General features: G+C 39.1%; 1 long non-coding RNA gene across 1 annotated transcript in view; it reads left to right on the plus strand.

Annotated features, from left to right (window-relative positions):
* The window catches only part of LOC143653126 (uncharacterized), a 167,365-nt gene extending 162,032 nt beyond the window's left edge, over positions 1-5,333 (plus strand). Inside the window, exon 3 of the long non-coding RNA XR_013161114.1 lies at positions 4,870-5,333. This is a non-coding gene — a long non-coding RNA (uncharacterized LOC143653126). The remainder of the gene's footprint in view (positions 1-4,869) is intronic.
* The last annotated feature ends 10,981 nt before the right edge of the window (positions 5,334-16,314 follow it).

Genomic DNA, 16,314 nt, shown 5'->3' on the forward strand with positions numbered 1-16,314 from the left:
TCCCACATCTGGGGTCACCAGTGGTCATGTGTGAAAGGCCAAAGAGATACAATAATAACAATGGTTAAGATCAAAGGAGCACTTACTATGTACCAGGCACTGTGCAAATACTCTGCTTGCCCCAAACTCATGTCACCTTCACCTCAACCTCATGATTACCTTCATTTGCCAACGAGGAAAGAGGAACCCAGAGAGGTTAAGTGACTTGCCCAATGTCCCACAAGCAATAAGGGGCAAGTCAGAATTCCATACCAGGTTTACCTTACCCTTTACCACTTAACTCCACCACACTGCCTCTACAGCTGGCAGGCTGGGTTGAACTGCAATCTGTAAGCAATTAGCAAAAGCAGCTCTCTAGAAAATCCAAGAAACAGTCCGTAAAAGGGGAGGGGAAAAGCCATCTTAAAAGAGAAGGCTTTTTTCTTCCCCAGCTGGTCGAGGGGGAACCGTTTGCCACAGGCTGCTAAGGGTAAGGAAGGGGCAGAATGTTCACTGAGTGTTCATTCTCCCAATTGTTTTTCCACGATATTGAGCTCACACTCCAGGGAAAATGCAGGGCTTGAATTGAAATGTTGTCCAAAGCCGTTCAGCCAGGGTTTTAAAAGAAGCTTTTGTTGGCAGAAATATTTTACTGTCCTGACTCTCCCTAGGCTTAGAGTTGCCTGATAAAATACAGGATGCCCAGTTAAATCGGAATTTCAGATAAACAACGAATAACATTTTAGTATAAGAATGTCACATACAACGTGCCCCATACTAATCATTGTTTATCTGAAATTCCAACTAAACTGGGCATCCTGTATTTTTATTTCGTAAATCTGGCAACCCTCTCTGAGCTGCCAGGAGAAGCCTGTTCCTTCCTGTCTTGCTGCCCAATCAGAATTTAAGCAAATCCAACAGGTTATTTCATTCTGGTGAAGGAAGCAGGATCTAAGGACTTGTTCTGGAAGCTGCATGCCTATGCCTGTTCTGTCTCGTTCCTTTAAGAAAGCTTTTTAGAAATGATGTGGGCTTTGTAAATAATAATAACAATGCTGATAATAATCCTTTCAGGATCTAGGAAATGTCTTGAGGGTTTGGGGGAATCGACTTTCCGCTAAAGTTCCTGGAAACTGCTCAGTGCAATTTGTATTTAATAAAGAGCAGCCAGCATTGCTGCCACAGCATCTTGTGAGAGCGTCCCGCAGAGAAAGTGGGACATGATCCTGACCTCTGTGGAGCAGAGGCCCTTCCCTGGTGACTAGAGATGAACTCTAAGCCTTGCAGGACCACGCAGGATTGGGAGCAGGGGAGGGAGACGGGAGAATAAAGGGAGGAGGCTTCCGTGCAAATTCAACATTGCTAAACCCCACTTCAGCGCGCTGCCTGCTTCCCTCTGATCTGAGAGCACATTCTTGGCATTGAGACTCTCCTTCTTGGACCTTCTCTTTTCTTGGTTTCTGGCACAATGAACCTGGCCATTTGCTGCAGTGATGGGCTGGTCCAGGAGGTGCCTCATCTACTGGGCAGCAGGCCAGCTGTCAGAGCCTCTTCAAAAGCAAAGACTCCCTGGGAGGGAGAATATTTGCCAAGTAACTAAGTGTCCCCATGTTTCCAGGTGTTTAGTATATGTCTGTGGGTGTGCACAGTGATGAATACAAGGGCCTTTTGTCTCCTGCACTCCGATGCTGGCTGAGGGCCTGGTAGCCAGGGTGGGTCACAATTTGCTGCAACTCAACACATTTTTATTGAGCTTCTAGGTTCATCACCTTGTGGGAATTTAAAGATAAGGCAGATCCTGCTTTCAAGAGACTTAGAATCTAATAGGGGGCAAGGCAAAGAGACAGCAACACAATAGGCAAAGCACAGTAAGTATCTTCAGAGAGGTAAAACCCAAAGTTTTAACAATGTTCAAGAGAAAGAGCAAACACTTGGAGGAGAGATCAAGAAAAAGTGCAGGTGGCATTCAAGATGAGCCTTGCAGAATGAGTGAAGTTTCATTAGATTGGGCTTGGAAGGGAGGGCTTATTTGGTCAGTAGTGGTTTATTGTGTTTCACATAGAAATGAATCCATTCCTAACATAGATTCTAAATGAATCTCACTAATCATGGAAGTGTGGTAAGCATGGTCACACACCAAATACCATGTTTTCCCTCCTCCTGGAGCAACTAAGGTGATGCCAATGACTGGCAAGAACAGCTAAAACAAAGCACCAAATCCACGTGCCCAACACTGCGATTTACAGATATCTACTGGACACAACTGACTGCTTCTCTGGGTAACATTATCAACTCAACTACAAGATTAAAAACATGGTTGAGCCAATTTATTCCCTGCACCCCATCCACCCATCCACCCAGATTCAGGTACCCTTCTGTTGGGGTTATAAAACAATTAGTCTACTATTTGTTCCCTTCAAATAATTTTAGTTGACAGGCAGTTTTTGCCATTGAATAGACTTAGTAAAAACGACCAATATGGACCATGTATGTATATGTATATGTATATGTATATATATATATAAAATCAATTAATCCTTTTCCTCTTTATTCATATTTTTTAGAGCATTGCAAAGGTAGAATTCTATTGTGATGAATTTCACTATAATACAGGTTTTGGATTTGGTAGTTACCTGCCATTTTGTGCCCTTGTTATAACTGTGTACTGCTATGCAAATAAATATGACACACTTAATTAAGAAAATGCATAAGGTAAATTTTTGCTGGTCCCTGAAAAATATCTGTATCTCTTTAAAGAAAAATTGATCTTTGCATATTTATGTGATTATTGGTTATTGAACACCTTTTTTTATGCTAAATACTTAATAAGGTATAGCAAGTGGGATGGATTAAATTGTTGAAATCCTACTCCCAAGCATTTCAGAATGTGGCCTTATATAGAAATAGGCACATTACAGTACAGATGGAATTAGGCAAGTTAAAATTAGGTCATACTAGTGTAGGCAAGCCTTTAATCCAGTACGACTGGTGTCCTTATAAGAAGAGGAAATTTGGATACATATAGACAGAGAGAGAAGATGGCCAAGTGATGGAGACAGAGATGGAACTAGGCTGCCATAAGTCAAAGAATACTAAGGATTGCTGGTGACTGCCAGAAGCCAGGAGAGAGTGAGAACAGATTCTTCTCTACAGACATCAGAAGAAGCAGAGTCCTGCAGATACCTTGATTTTGGATTTCTCTAGTCTCTAGAACTGCGAATCAATAAATGTGTTGCTTTAACTTCCCCAGCATGTTTGTTATAGCAACTCTAGCAAACTGAGACAGCAAGGTTTCTAAAATACTCTGAGGAAACCGTGATATAACACTGTTTGAAAATTGTTTGGTTTTTAAATTGAGTCATAAAGTTATGAAGAAGAAAGGCCCTGGCTCCTTTAAGAAAGAGGTGGAGGGCTTTGGCAGCCTGTAAAAACTGTTGGGACACTCCCTTGCATAGAAACCACTTTCCAAGTCAAGGAAATCTTGATAAAGGAGGAGGAGGTAGAATTCTGAGTTGGCTTTATAGGGGCCTAAGTAACCATTTCCTGATTTAGAGAAAAGGTCACTGGGAAACACCCTATTATATAGGCCTTTAGCATTCTTTTTATTTAATTCTCAAGGGATCAGAAGAGTTGCTTTTTTTTTAAACCTAGCAGTGAAAGGAAGAGCTCCCCTTGCAAGTAGTCTTCCACAGGAGGGGTTACGGATGCAAACAGATGCCTTTTTTCAGAAGGGCTAAGCACAGATGCTAGTCAGAGAGACAGTGGTGCAACTCATGAGTCTACCAAGATCTCAGGAAGTGACTTAGTCTCCTCACTTTCAGTTTCCCCATCCAGTAAATGGGTATCACACTGTTGTTTCATAGGGCTGATAGGAAAATTCATTTATTCAATGAGTATGTACTGAGTACCTCCACGTACCACTTCTGTGCAAACAGAACAGATGGCCCTGCTTTGATGGAGTGCTTAAATAAGGCAATACCTTAGAGTCCACTGGCAGGAGTCAACACAGATTGTGATGAAAGCTGTGGTCCCAATTATGATAAATGCAAGTTTCTGGAAAGGTCCACCACCCAGGCTTCTTTTTGAAGAACATCTCCTTGTGAAGCACTGCCTTGTAGAGTGCTGGTCAGTAGTTCTCGAATTTATGTAGACTCCTAGAGTGTGCTTTCCTCAGGCCTGAAGGTGAGATGGAGCTGGGCAAAGTGGTCACTGATCACAGCAAACTCTTGTGAGGGAAAGGTCCTCAATTTGTATTTCTAGGGTTGGGTTTCCTTTTTCTTTTATACTTCCTATATAGACATGTTTGTTATGTGTAGATATTAGTAGTTAAAAAGTGATTAAATCAGGTGGGCCACAGTGGCTCAGCAGCAGAGGTCTTGCCTGCCATGCTGGAGACCCGGGTTTGATTCCCGGTGCCTGTCCATGCAAGATAAATAAATAAATTTTAGAAAAATGATTAAATCATTTTATGTGGACACTGACAGAGTTTCTTCTTTCTCTCATTTTTAAATTGAAAGGGCATTGTATTAGTCAGTATTCTCCAGAGAAACAGAACTGACAGGAGATTATTTAAATATACATACATACATACATACATATATTTAAATAGGAATCGCCTCACACAGCTGTGGGTACTAACAAGTCCAAATTCCATAGGGGCAGGCTACAAGCTGGAAACTGATAAATTAAAGTTGAATTCCCCAGGGGAAGCTGACTGAATGAAATAGAGGCAGTGTGCTGATTTGAATCTGTTATGTACTACAGAAAAGACCATGTTCTTTTGACCCATTCCTGGTGGGGAAGACCTATTGTGTTTGAGACCTTTTGGTTAGGCTATTTCAATTGAGATGTGGCCCAGTCCATTTAAGGTGTGTCTTAATCATTCACTAGGGTCCTTTATGAGAGGATAAAAGTCACAGAAGTTTGGAGAGAGAAAGAAAAAATGCCCAGAGATGTCTGGAGAGAGCCACTGAACCCAGAACCAGGAGAGAAGGACAGCAGACATCGCCATGCGCCTTCCCATGTGACTGAAGAACCCAGATGCCAGCAGTCTTTCCTCAGAGAAGGTATCCTCTTGATGTCTGAATTTAGACATTGTCATGGCCTTAGAACTGTAAATTTGTAACCTAATAAATCCCCAATGCAAAAGTCAACTTATTTCTGTATTTTTTTTTGCATTCTGGCAGCTTTAGAAAACCAAAACAGGCAGAAATTCTTCTTTCTGATTTCTGAAATCCTCACTTCTTGGCTTGTAAGACCTCCAGCTGATTGGATAAGGAGACTCCCCACATTGCCGAGGGAAATCTCCTTTGCTGATTGTAAATGCAAGCAGCCACAGTGGCAATCAACTGATTATAGACACAATCCATTTATTAAATACCTTCACAGAAACAATCAGGCCAGCATGTGCTTGACCAAACAATTGGATACCAAAACTTAGCCAAGTTAACACCTGAATTTGACCTTCATAGGTATCATAGACTAGGTCTTGTACTCCGAGAAGACTTGTTTGTCTACAAAGGAACTACCATAACTAAAGCTCTTCTATCCAACATTGAAGTGACTGTCACAAGGCCTTTAGGAATTAATCAACATCTCTGTCCAGTGGAAAATGTCGCAGCTTCACAGCTGTGTCCCAGTGCTTATGGTTATGATATTTATATATTTGCTATCTTAGTTTACTGCATAAAATACATTCTTTTTTTTTTTTTTTTTTTTATTACATGGGCAGGGTGAGCCACCATGGCCCACCTTGCATAAAATATATTCTTACCTCTTAGATCTGGTGTCCTAAGATAACTTGAGACCATAGACAAGATTTTCTAAGACAACATTTCCAAGTATAGACTTATAACACGTAAAAGAGGATGATGCTTTTTGTATTCTGCTACTTTAGCTGCCATATGGTATAAACCAGACTGTATTTCTAATATCAAGGAAAAATTAGTCAGTCAACAAACAGGTATTGAGTATCTGGTTTGTGCAAGAATCCATGTTGGATCCCAAGGGAATCACTAAAAAAAAAGTAAGTAAATAAGACAGAATTATTTGAGAACTCTCTTGTCGAGGAGATAAAAATTTAATCAAGAACTCAAAGCCAAGCAACAGCTGATCCAAAAATGATAAAGGGGAGAGTTGGAGAAGGCTCTGTGAGGAAAGTTGTTCTTAAAGCTTGCATAATGGCAAAGTAAGGACAAATGTCTTCCTAGCAACTTTAGCTGCCATGTCATATGAAACAGACTGTATTTCTCATATTTATTAGCTAACAAATTCATCAGTCAACAAGCATTCCTTGAATATCTGGTTTGTACAAGACTCAAGGCTGGATTTTTTTTTAATTTGTTTTTTTACTTTTGGAACTTATTGAATTTGAGAACATATGTGTTAAATATTTGAGGACAGATTTGCAACCTCTGTAATGCTCTGGGAGAAGCTAAGCCCAGCTCCCCACCAGAGCCTCAGAGGCTGTTCATTTGGCACCCCCATCAGATGGATGAAACCAAGTGTAGAAAGGATGGCATTCTGCTGAGCGCTTCTAGGCTTATCAGAACTCTGCACCTGAGTAGAGGGGAGGTTTAGGTTAAGAGGCTGATGAATCCTGAGAGGCTACTTCCTTAAACTTTAAAGCAGGCAAAGTCTCCTGCAGTATGGAGTTGCTTTAGTTTACAAGAAACTCATGCATGGTACCCTGTAACCCCCAAAGTGAAAATATGGACTTGCTCCTTGTTCATTCCCAGGACCATGGGAACTGAGCCATGATTTAAGAGTTTGGGTTCATCAAGAAGGACAGATTGTCAGGCGTACTGTGGAGCCACTCATGTTCTTTGAGGCTGGGAGTGGGTTACACAAAGCGTCACAAAGTAAGAAAGGGAAATGTTTGGAAATATTTTTCTGCTTAAAGCTCTGAGATTGCAAGGATTTTCTTAGCCCTTGTGGAATTCCTCTAACTGCCTGGGGATTTCTAGGTTTCTAAGAAGATTGAGGTGGCTGTTAACCTAATACACAGTTGAAGAGAGCCAAGACAGCTTCCCTAGGCTAGGCCAGCTGTGTGGTAGAACGTCTTCTTAATGGCTCTTTAAAATCAGGCATGTAAGGGAAACCTTCTTTCCCAAACTAGGGCCTCTAAAACTGGGTCAATGATTCTTATCCTCATCTTTCTGCTTGCTTTGCTGAAGCACAGCATAAGCAAATAAATATCAGTGAAGTACTTAATGCTTTTCATAAGGCTTTATATTTTCAAGGCAAGGGGCTCTCCTGAAATGTTTGATCTGCTCTGTATGAATCTGTTTTCCAAATGGCCAGCACATGTCGAGGCCTGCTGTCCTGTGGGTTACAGGAAGGCGCCTTTGATGGGTTAACCACAGAGTAACTGAACTCTTTTCAAGTCCCTTTCAAAAGTTCCTTTGTCCTGCTGTGGCTCTTGCCACTTGGATTGTATCAGCAGGAGGTTGCCGCTGGCAAAGGGTTCTAGCACATTCTCCCTCTGAACTGAGTTTGGTCCCGGGGTAATAATGTCATCTAAAATCTGGTGTACCAGAGGTTGGAGTGTAAGCAACAGGCAGTTATGAAGTAGCTAACTGAACTCTAGTTGGGCTGCTCATACTTTCCTAGAACACCCCACTCAACTAATGCCTGAATGGATTTCCATAAAACCAAATGAGGTTATCATCATTCTCAGTTAACTTGGGAAAGACTGGTCTTGCTATGAACAGAAATGTCTTAGCAGTGGCCTGATGCTCCCTTCAGTGGTGTGTTGCTACTTTGGATGTGTCCTTCCATGTTCCATAGACTTGTTCATTCTTTTCCCAGAATGGGTGGAAATGATTAGCCCATAACTTTCTTGACCCTTTTCACATACATACTAAAGTGGTACTTCGATCTGTTTCTATAGATTTTGATAGATATCTAAGTTATAGCATAATAGGTGGGACATACATGGAAATTATCAAGTTGGATGAGCAAATTGGAGAAATGAAAGAAGAAAAACGGCAAGTCTGCTAGCTGCCAGCATGTGGATGCAGTGCCTTTGGTAGTTACAGTCCTTGAGAACCAAAGTATTACATTTTATTATTTTCTATGAAAATTAAATCTTTGGGACAAAAGACTACATTTTTATCTAAAAATGTAATAGCTATAAAAATGTAACAAAGTACATAGTAGAGCAAGATTTAAGAAAATATAAATATCTTTCCCTCTTTGCTCTGTTTTCAATGTTAAAAATATTTTAACCACTAATATTTATTTAATTTAACCATTATTAGTTTAATAGTTTAGTAATAATTTAACCATTATTAGTTACTACTTAACTCTATAGGTTTTCTGTGTACTTCCAAGATAACCTTTATTTTTTCTTACCTATTATGATTTTGGATATCCGACACCACCACTACCTCCCCCCAACCCCCACCCAGCTCCTTAGTTATCCATATACTGAGTACTGTTGATAGCTTTGGGATAATTCAATAAACATTTATCAAGTGGTCACTGTTTGCCAGGCCCAACACTAGCTTGGGCTACAAATGTCCTTAGTGCTATAATTTTTTCCTCTCTTTCTCTCTCTCCTGATATTAATTAAAATCCATTGTTGGCAAAAGCTCTTTTTCAGGACACTGGCACTTGATTCTTTAAAACAGTTATTCCCCCTCATGCAAGAAAGCCTTGCTAATTTCAGACAAATCTTTAAGCTGCATTTTCTATTTTGGTTAATTGAATTATCATCCCCGCAGCCACCTAGTCCAGAAATCTGGGAGTCATAATAGACTCTTTTCTTTTCATTCCAGCCCTCCTCCCACGTCCAGTCAATCACCAGGTTCCATCAATCTTACCTTTTAATTATCTCTGAAATCCACCCTCTCTTCTCTGCTTCTACTGTTGCGGTTTTTCTCCAGCCTCCAACATCTCCTATCCTGGGCATGGCTTTGTCAAAATGACCACCTCCTAATCATTCTTTTTGCCCCCACTCTCTTTTCTCCTCTAATCCATTCTTTTTCTTTTTCATACAATGCTGAGATGATTTTATTTTTATTTGGATTAAAATGTAATAACTAATAAGTCGTAGATCTGTGATTCAAATGAGACTCTCTGACTCCAGATCCTTAAACAGAACCACTATTTTACCATGCTGGCTGGTTCACAGATTTTATCAACTTAAGTTGGCCAAGGTTGGTTTGTTTTGTTTTGTTTTTAAATCATGAAAAGGTATAGAATTTTACCAAATGTTTTCCATTTTCTATGGAGATGATTATAAGGGGTTTTTCCTTTAATAGGTCAGTATACTAACTTATATAATTGAATTTCTCCTAATAAACAATTCTTTCATGCTTGGGATAAGATTTATTTTATATGGTATTTATATATACACTCACTTTTGGATTGTTTGTTAATATTTTTAGTATTTTTTGTATTTCTTTCTATATCTGAGATTGATTCTCATTTTGCCCTGGTCTGGTTTTAACGTCAGGGTTATAATGGCCTTGTAAAATAAATTGGGGAGTTTTTTCTATTTTTCTAATTCTTAGAACAATTATTTAGTAAGGCTTAGTATTTCTTCCTTGAATTATTGGGGAAAAAAAAATGTCTGCAAAATCTTCTGGAGCTGGTACCCTTTTGTGGTATTTTTTTTACTATTGAGTTAATTTTTTCCTTGACTGGTTTCAGGTTTATTCAGTGTAAATTTCTTCTTGAGTTAATTTCCATAATTTATGCTTTCTAAAAATTGTACAGGATATCTAAGGTTTCAAATATATTGGTCTAAAGTTGTTCATGTGGTTCCCTTATGATTTTTACATATTTACTTTTTCTCATTTCAATGTCCCTTTTCATATCTAAGACTGTTTATTTCTGCCTTAAAAAAAAAAATCAGCCTTGCTGGGAGTTTGTCTAATTACTTTTTTCTTAAACAACCAGCTTTTCATTTTGTTGAACAGATGACCTACCATTCATTGTTGACACCACCACAAGAGTAATTTTTTGGAAACATAAATTCATTTTAAAAGCTCCTCAGTGGCTCAGCATGCCACATCCAACCTCTTTCACACAGCTTGAGGTCCTTCCCTCCGACCCCTGAATACTTCACTAGCTTCATCTCCTTATGCCCAAGTCTGTCCTGCTTTAACCTCCAGCAATATCAGATTCTTTCTAGGCCCTGACATGTCAGCCCATCTCATGCTCTGCATCTGTGTACAGAATTTTCTTTTTTCTTCCATTATCCACTTGGTCAAAGTCTTTAAATTCCAGCTCAAGTTTTCCTCCTTTGTGAAGCTTTTCCTGTGCCTTTCCTTCTCTTTCAAGGTAATGACTCCCTTTTCTCTTCTGTTTTTGGGTCTTGTACTTGCTCTTATTATCTTACCTTTCACTGTGTTTTGTTTGTCTGCCTCCCTTTTTGGATCATGAAAGCAGGCAAAATCTATTTTTCATTTCTGTATTCCCGGTACTTTAAACTTATTTCTCCCTATTCCCATATATTTCATTTTCTCAATAAGACAGACTAAAAGGTAGAGAAAAGATCATGCTATGTCCTTTTTCCTCTGTTTTAAGAAAGCACTTCAACTAGAAAGTTAAGTAAATTAACTTCCTCTTCCTGCCTTTTTAATATCCACTTAGCATTGAACCACCTATTTGCTAGCCTCTTTAATTTTCCAACCTTTTTAAAGCCAATATTTCCTTCTTTTTAGGCCCAAACTACTTTATGCCTGAACATTTCAATGCATGTAAAATACTAGACCAGATTTTCATCAGGTTACATGATGTCTTCTTTACAGAGATTCTATTTATAAATGCATGCACACTGTTTAAAAGGGATGATACAATAAGCAAATTTATCTGGAAGGGCAGGGTGCCCCGAATTGCTAAAAACATCTTGAGGAAAAAAAACGAAGCTGGAGGTCTCGCGCTGCCTGACTTTAAGGCATACTATGAAGCCACAGTGGTCAAAACAGCATGGTATTGGCATAAAGATAGATATATCGACCAATGGAATCGAATAGAGTGCTCAGATATAGACCCTCTCATCTATGGACATTTGATCTTTGATAAGGCAGTCAAGCCAACTCACCTGGGACAGAGCAGTCTCTTCAATAAACGGTGCCTAGAGAACTGGATATCCATATGCAAAAGAATGAAAAAAGACCCATCTCTCACACCCTATACAAAAGTTAACTCAAAATGGATCAAAGATCTAAACATTAGGTCTAAGACCATAAAACAGATAGAGGAAAATGTTGGGAGATATCTTATGGATCTTACAACTGGAGGTGGTTTTATGGACCTTAAACCTAAAGCAAGAACACTGAAGAAGGAAATAAATAAATGGGAGCTCCTCAAAATTAAACACTTTTGTGCATCAGAGAACTTCATCAAGAAAGTAGAAAGACAGCCTACACAATGGGAGACAATATTTGGAAACGACATATCAGATAAAGGTCTAGTATCCAGAATTTATAAAGAGATTATTCAACTCAACAACAAAAAGACAGCCAACCCAATTACAAAATGGGAAAAAGACTTAAACAGACACCTACCAGAAGAAGAAATACGGATGGCCAAGAGGCACATGAAGAGATGCTCAATGTCCCTGGCCATTAGAGAAATGCAAATCAAAACCACAATGAGATATCATCTCACACCCACCAGAATGGCCATTATCAACAAAACAGAAAATGACAAGTGCTGGAGAGGATGCGGAGAAAGAGGCACACTTATCCACTGTTGGTGGGAATGTCAAAGGGTGCAACCACTGTGGAAGGCAGTTTGGCGGTTCCTCAAAAAGCTGAATATAGAATTGCCATACGACCCAGCAATACCATTGCTAGGTATCTACTCAAAGGACTTAAGGGCAAAGACACAAACGGACATTTGCACACCAATGTTTATAGCAGCGTTATTTACAATTGCAAAGAGATGGAAACAGCCAAAATCTCCATCAACAGAAGAGTGGCTAAACAAACTGTGGTATATACATACGATGGAATATTATGCAGCTTTAAGACAAGATAAACTTATGAACCATGTAATAACATGGATGGACCTAGAGAATATTATGCTGAGTGAATCCAGCCAAAAACTAAAGGACAAATACTGTATGGTCCCACTGATGTGAACGGACATTCGAGAATAAACTTGAAATATGTCATTGGTAACAGAGTTCAGCAGGAGTTAGAAACAGGGTAAGACAATGGGTAATTGAAGCTGAAGGGATACAGACTGTGCAACAGGACTAGATACAAAAACTCAAAAATGGACAGCACAATAATACCTAATTGTAAAGTAATCATGTTAAAATACTGAATGAAGCTGCATCTGAGCTATAGGGTTTTTTTTGTTTTTGTTTGCTTGTTGGTTTGTTTGTTGTTGTTGTTTTTTACTATTACTACTACTTTTATTTCTTTTCTTTATATTAACATTTTATATCTTTTTCTGTTGTGTTGCTAGTTCCTCTAAACCGATGCAAATGTACTAAGAAACAATGATCATGCATCTATGTGATGATGTTAAGAATTACTGAGTACATATGTAGAATGGTATGATTTCTAAATGTTGTGTTAATTTCTTTTTATTTTTTCCGTTAATAAAAAATAAAAATAAAAAAAAAAAATAAAAAAAAAGAATATAGGAGGCTAAAAGGGATGATAATATTCATGACCAACCCCCTACCTTTTAGAACCTTCACATTTGGGCAAAATATGCAAGTGGTTAATTAAAATGAAAACACCTCAGTTTTAGTTCTTAGTTTTCTTCTTCTAGAAACACATTTTACAACAGACAACCTAGAGAGGAATATATAAAGCAAGATGTATTTAAATGAGGTAGCTGAATGATTCTGAAAACCACATGGGAGTTAGAAAACCTGGGTTTGTAACCCAGCTTGATTTACTGACTGAAGCAGGACTTTAACCAGTTTAAGTCTCATCTTAAAGATGAGATGGTAAGATGGTGATAATGAAATCTGACTCAGTCAGTTTTTGTGAGCATTAAATCATACAATGTGTGGGAAAATGCCTTTGCATAGTGCCAGGATCATAATAAATACTGAATTTGTTTTTTTTTTTAACATGGCTACTGGAACACAGCTGTACATTTTCAGGCACTTCCCCCCAGCCCCTCCAATATACCTTAACTAAAAAGGTGATATCTGTATAATGCATAAGAATAACTTCCAGGATAACTTCTCGACTCTGTTTGAAATCTCTCAGCCACTGACACTTTATTTTGTCTCATTTTCTCTTCCCCCTTTTGGTCAAGAAGGTTTTCTTAATCCCTTATGCTGAGTCCCAGCCCATTCTAGGATTTCTGTCCCACGTTGCAGGAAGGTCCACACCCCTGGGGGTTATGTCCTACGTAGAGAAGGGGAGGGCAGTGAGTTTACTTGTCATGTTGGCTGAGAGAGAGAGGCCACATCTGAACAACAAAAGAGGTTCCCTGGGGGTGACTCTTAGGCCTAATTTTAAGTAGGCTTAGCCTATCTTTTGTGGGGATAAGTTTCATATGAACAAACCCCAAGATTGAGGGCTCAGCCTATTGCTTTGGTTGTCCACACTGCTTGTGAAAATATAAGGAATTCTCCACAAGGGGAAATTGAATTGTCCCCCTTTCTCATCATTCCCTCAAGGGGACTTTGAAAATACTTTTTTATTCACTGTTCAAATCATTCTGGGATTTATTGGGACATCACTCTGGACAAACCTACAAACTCTTATGCCCTACTCAATGTTCCATGTACTATGGTGTTCAGTTAAGCTGTCCACATAAATTATATTAGGAAATACACTAGTCAAAATATAAATTTTGTACCACATAAACATTTTTTGCTTTAGTCTCACACATAAATTAAAGTTTTAAAATATGAGTTATCTTCTATTTTCAACACCCTGGAGTATTAACATTCCTTTGTTCTTCGTCATGCAAAAACATTTTTAAATTTGTACATTAAATCACTATCATTGTTTACTCTAGGCATTCCTAGATTATACCATCTCAGTCTTTATCATCTATCTTTCCTTCTGATCTCATTTGTGCCCCCAGCCCTCCTCCCTCTATCATTCTCACATTCATCTTCATTCAGTGTTCTAACATTATTGTATTGGTAGGTACTATTGTGGTATCCATTTCTGCATTTTTACAATCAGTTCTGTTGCACAATTTGTATCCCTTCAGCTCCAATTACCCAATATCTACCCCATTTCTATCTCCTGATGGTCTCTGTCCTTAACTGAAATTCTCCAAGTTCATTCACTAATGTGAGTTCATATCAGTGAGACCAAACAGTATTTGTCCTTTTGTTTCTGGCTAATCTCATTTAGCATAATGTCCTCAAGGTCCATCCATGTTGTTACATACTTCATAACTTTATTCTGATTACAGCTGCATAATATTCCATCATATGTATATACCACAGCTTGTTTAGCCACTCATCTGTTGATGGACATTTTGGTTGTTTCCATCTCTTGACAATTGTAAATAATGCTGCTATGAACATTGATGTGGTAATATCCATTTGTGTCTTTGCTCTCATGTCCTCTGAATAGATACCTAGCAATGGTATTGCCGGATCATTTAACAACTCTATACTTAGCGTCCTGAAGAACCGCCAAACTGCCTTCCCTGTGGTTGCACCATTTGACATTCCCACCAACAGTGGATAAGTGTGTCTCTTTCTCCACATCCTCTCCAGCACTTGTCATTTTCTATTTTATTGATAATGGCCGTTCTGGTGGGTATGAGATGATATCTCATTGTTTTGATTTGCATTTCCCTAATAGCCAGAGAAGTTGGGCATCTTTTCATGTGCCTTTTAGCCATTTATATTTCCTCTTCTGAGAAGTGTCTGTTCATGTCTTTTGCCCATTTTGTAATTGAGTTGTCTGTCTTTTTGTTGTTGAGTTGAACAATCCCTTTATATGTTCTGGATACTAGACCTTTATCTGATATATTGTTTCCAAATATTGTCTCCCATTGTGTAGGCTGTCTTTTTACTTTCTTGACAAAGTTCTTTGATGCACAAAAGTGTTTAATTTTGAGGAGTTCCCATTTATCTATTTCTTTCTTTAATGCTTGTGCTTTGGGTGTAAGATCTAGGAAACTGCCTCCTATTATAAGATGTATAAGATATTTCCCTACATTTTCTTCTAAAATAATACATTATTTTAGAAGAATACTGAATTTTAATTTAACTTGCCTGATGAGAAATCATAAATATACCTCACTGACCAAATGATAAATCATACTTAAAGATTACTGAGGCTTCTGATCTCAGCCTAGTTAAAGAAAATTCTATTTTCCTTGAAGCTCTGTATGCTTTTTGAACTTTCTTGACCTGAAACAATACCCTCTGCTGATCCATTTTATTTTCATTGCTTTGGGCACAGAATTAGCCAAACACTGGGACTGGGGAGTCTTGAGCTCTATTTCAAGCCCGTACAGTCCGAAATCAACACAATGGTTTTCCTTTGTGAATGGTTTTGCATTGCCCCAAAGACAAAGTGTCATCCCCATACCTTCTTTCTGTCACCTCAGTACTAACTTAGTGATGCATGTTCCCAAAAATCAGGGTATTGATGTTTTAATTCACAAGAAAATTCCAATTCATGTCACATCTTTATCCTTCCATGAACTGTGGGGGAAAAGGAAGGTAACCAAGCCTAAATGCTCAGCTTAAGGCATTTGCCAATATCCCTTTAAAGTAATACTCTCTCTGCAATGCCAGCGGCCCTTTAACTGGCACCTTGTCGAGCTGTTGAAAAGAAAACCTCTTCTGAGCTCTCTGCCTCCACCTGAACTGCTTGATAATTGAAAGTCCCTTTGTTTCTCCCATCACCCTCAGCAGCTACATGCATACTACCCATCCACTTCTCTATCTAAATACAGGGTTCAGGAAAAGTCCCCGTGGGAAGCATGAATAGCCAGCAGCTGCATTTGGCCTGGCCAGCTGAACTTCAGCCTGCTCCTTGGCCCAATCCCAGGACTGATAAAGCCCTTGCTAAGCTTTAGATTTCCCTAGCATTTATAAGCACAGTGGAAAGACTGGTTTCATCTGTGCTGATGCTCTAGGTCTCTCTCAACGCTCTTTGGGCCTGTTAACTTGTTTGAGGCAGGAAGAGAGGCAGAGAGAACTGGGCCCCAGTCCGGGGCCTACATGCTTCCAGCTTGCCAAGAGTTGTCCAGCAAATGCTGACCTATATTCCAGTGATGCACTCCAGATCTGAGTAGAACAGAACTGTCCGGGGTAGATGCCCACCGATTTCCCTTCCTTCCCCTTCCCCAGCCAAGAGGGCAGCCAGATCTCTATACCAGGTTCTCTCTTGTCAGCATGCAGGCATGCCAGGGCATGAGAGGAGTTTA

Source organism: Tamandua tetradactyla, chromosome 13 (genome assembly GCF_023851605.1).
Source record: "Tamandua tetradactyla isolate mTamTet1 chromosome 13, mTamTet1.pri, whole genome shotgun sequence".
Taxonomy (NCBI): domain Eukaryota; kingdom Metazoa; phylum Chordata; class Mammalia; order Pilosa; family Myrmecophagidae; genus Tamandua; species Tamandua tetradactyla.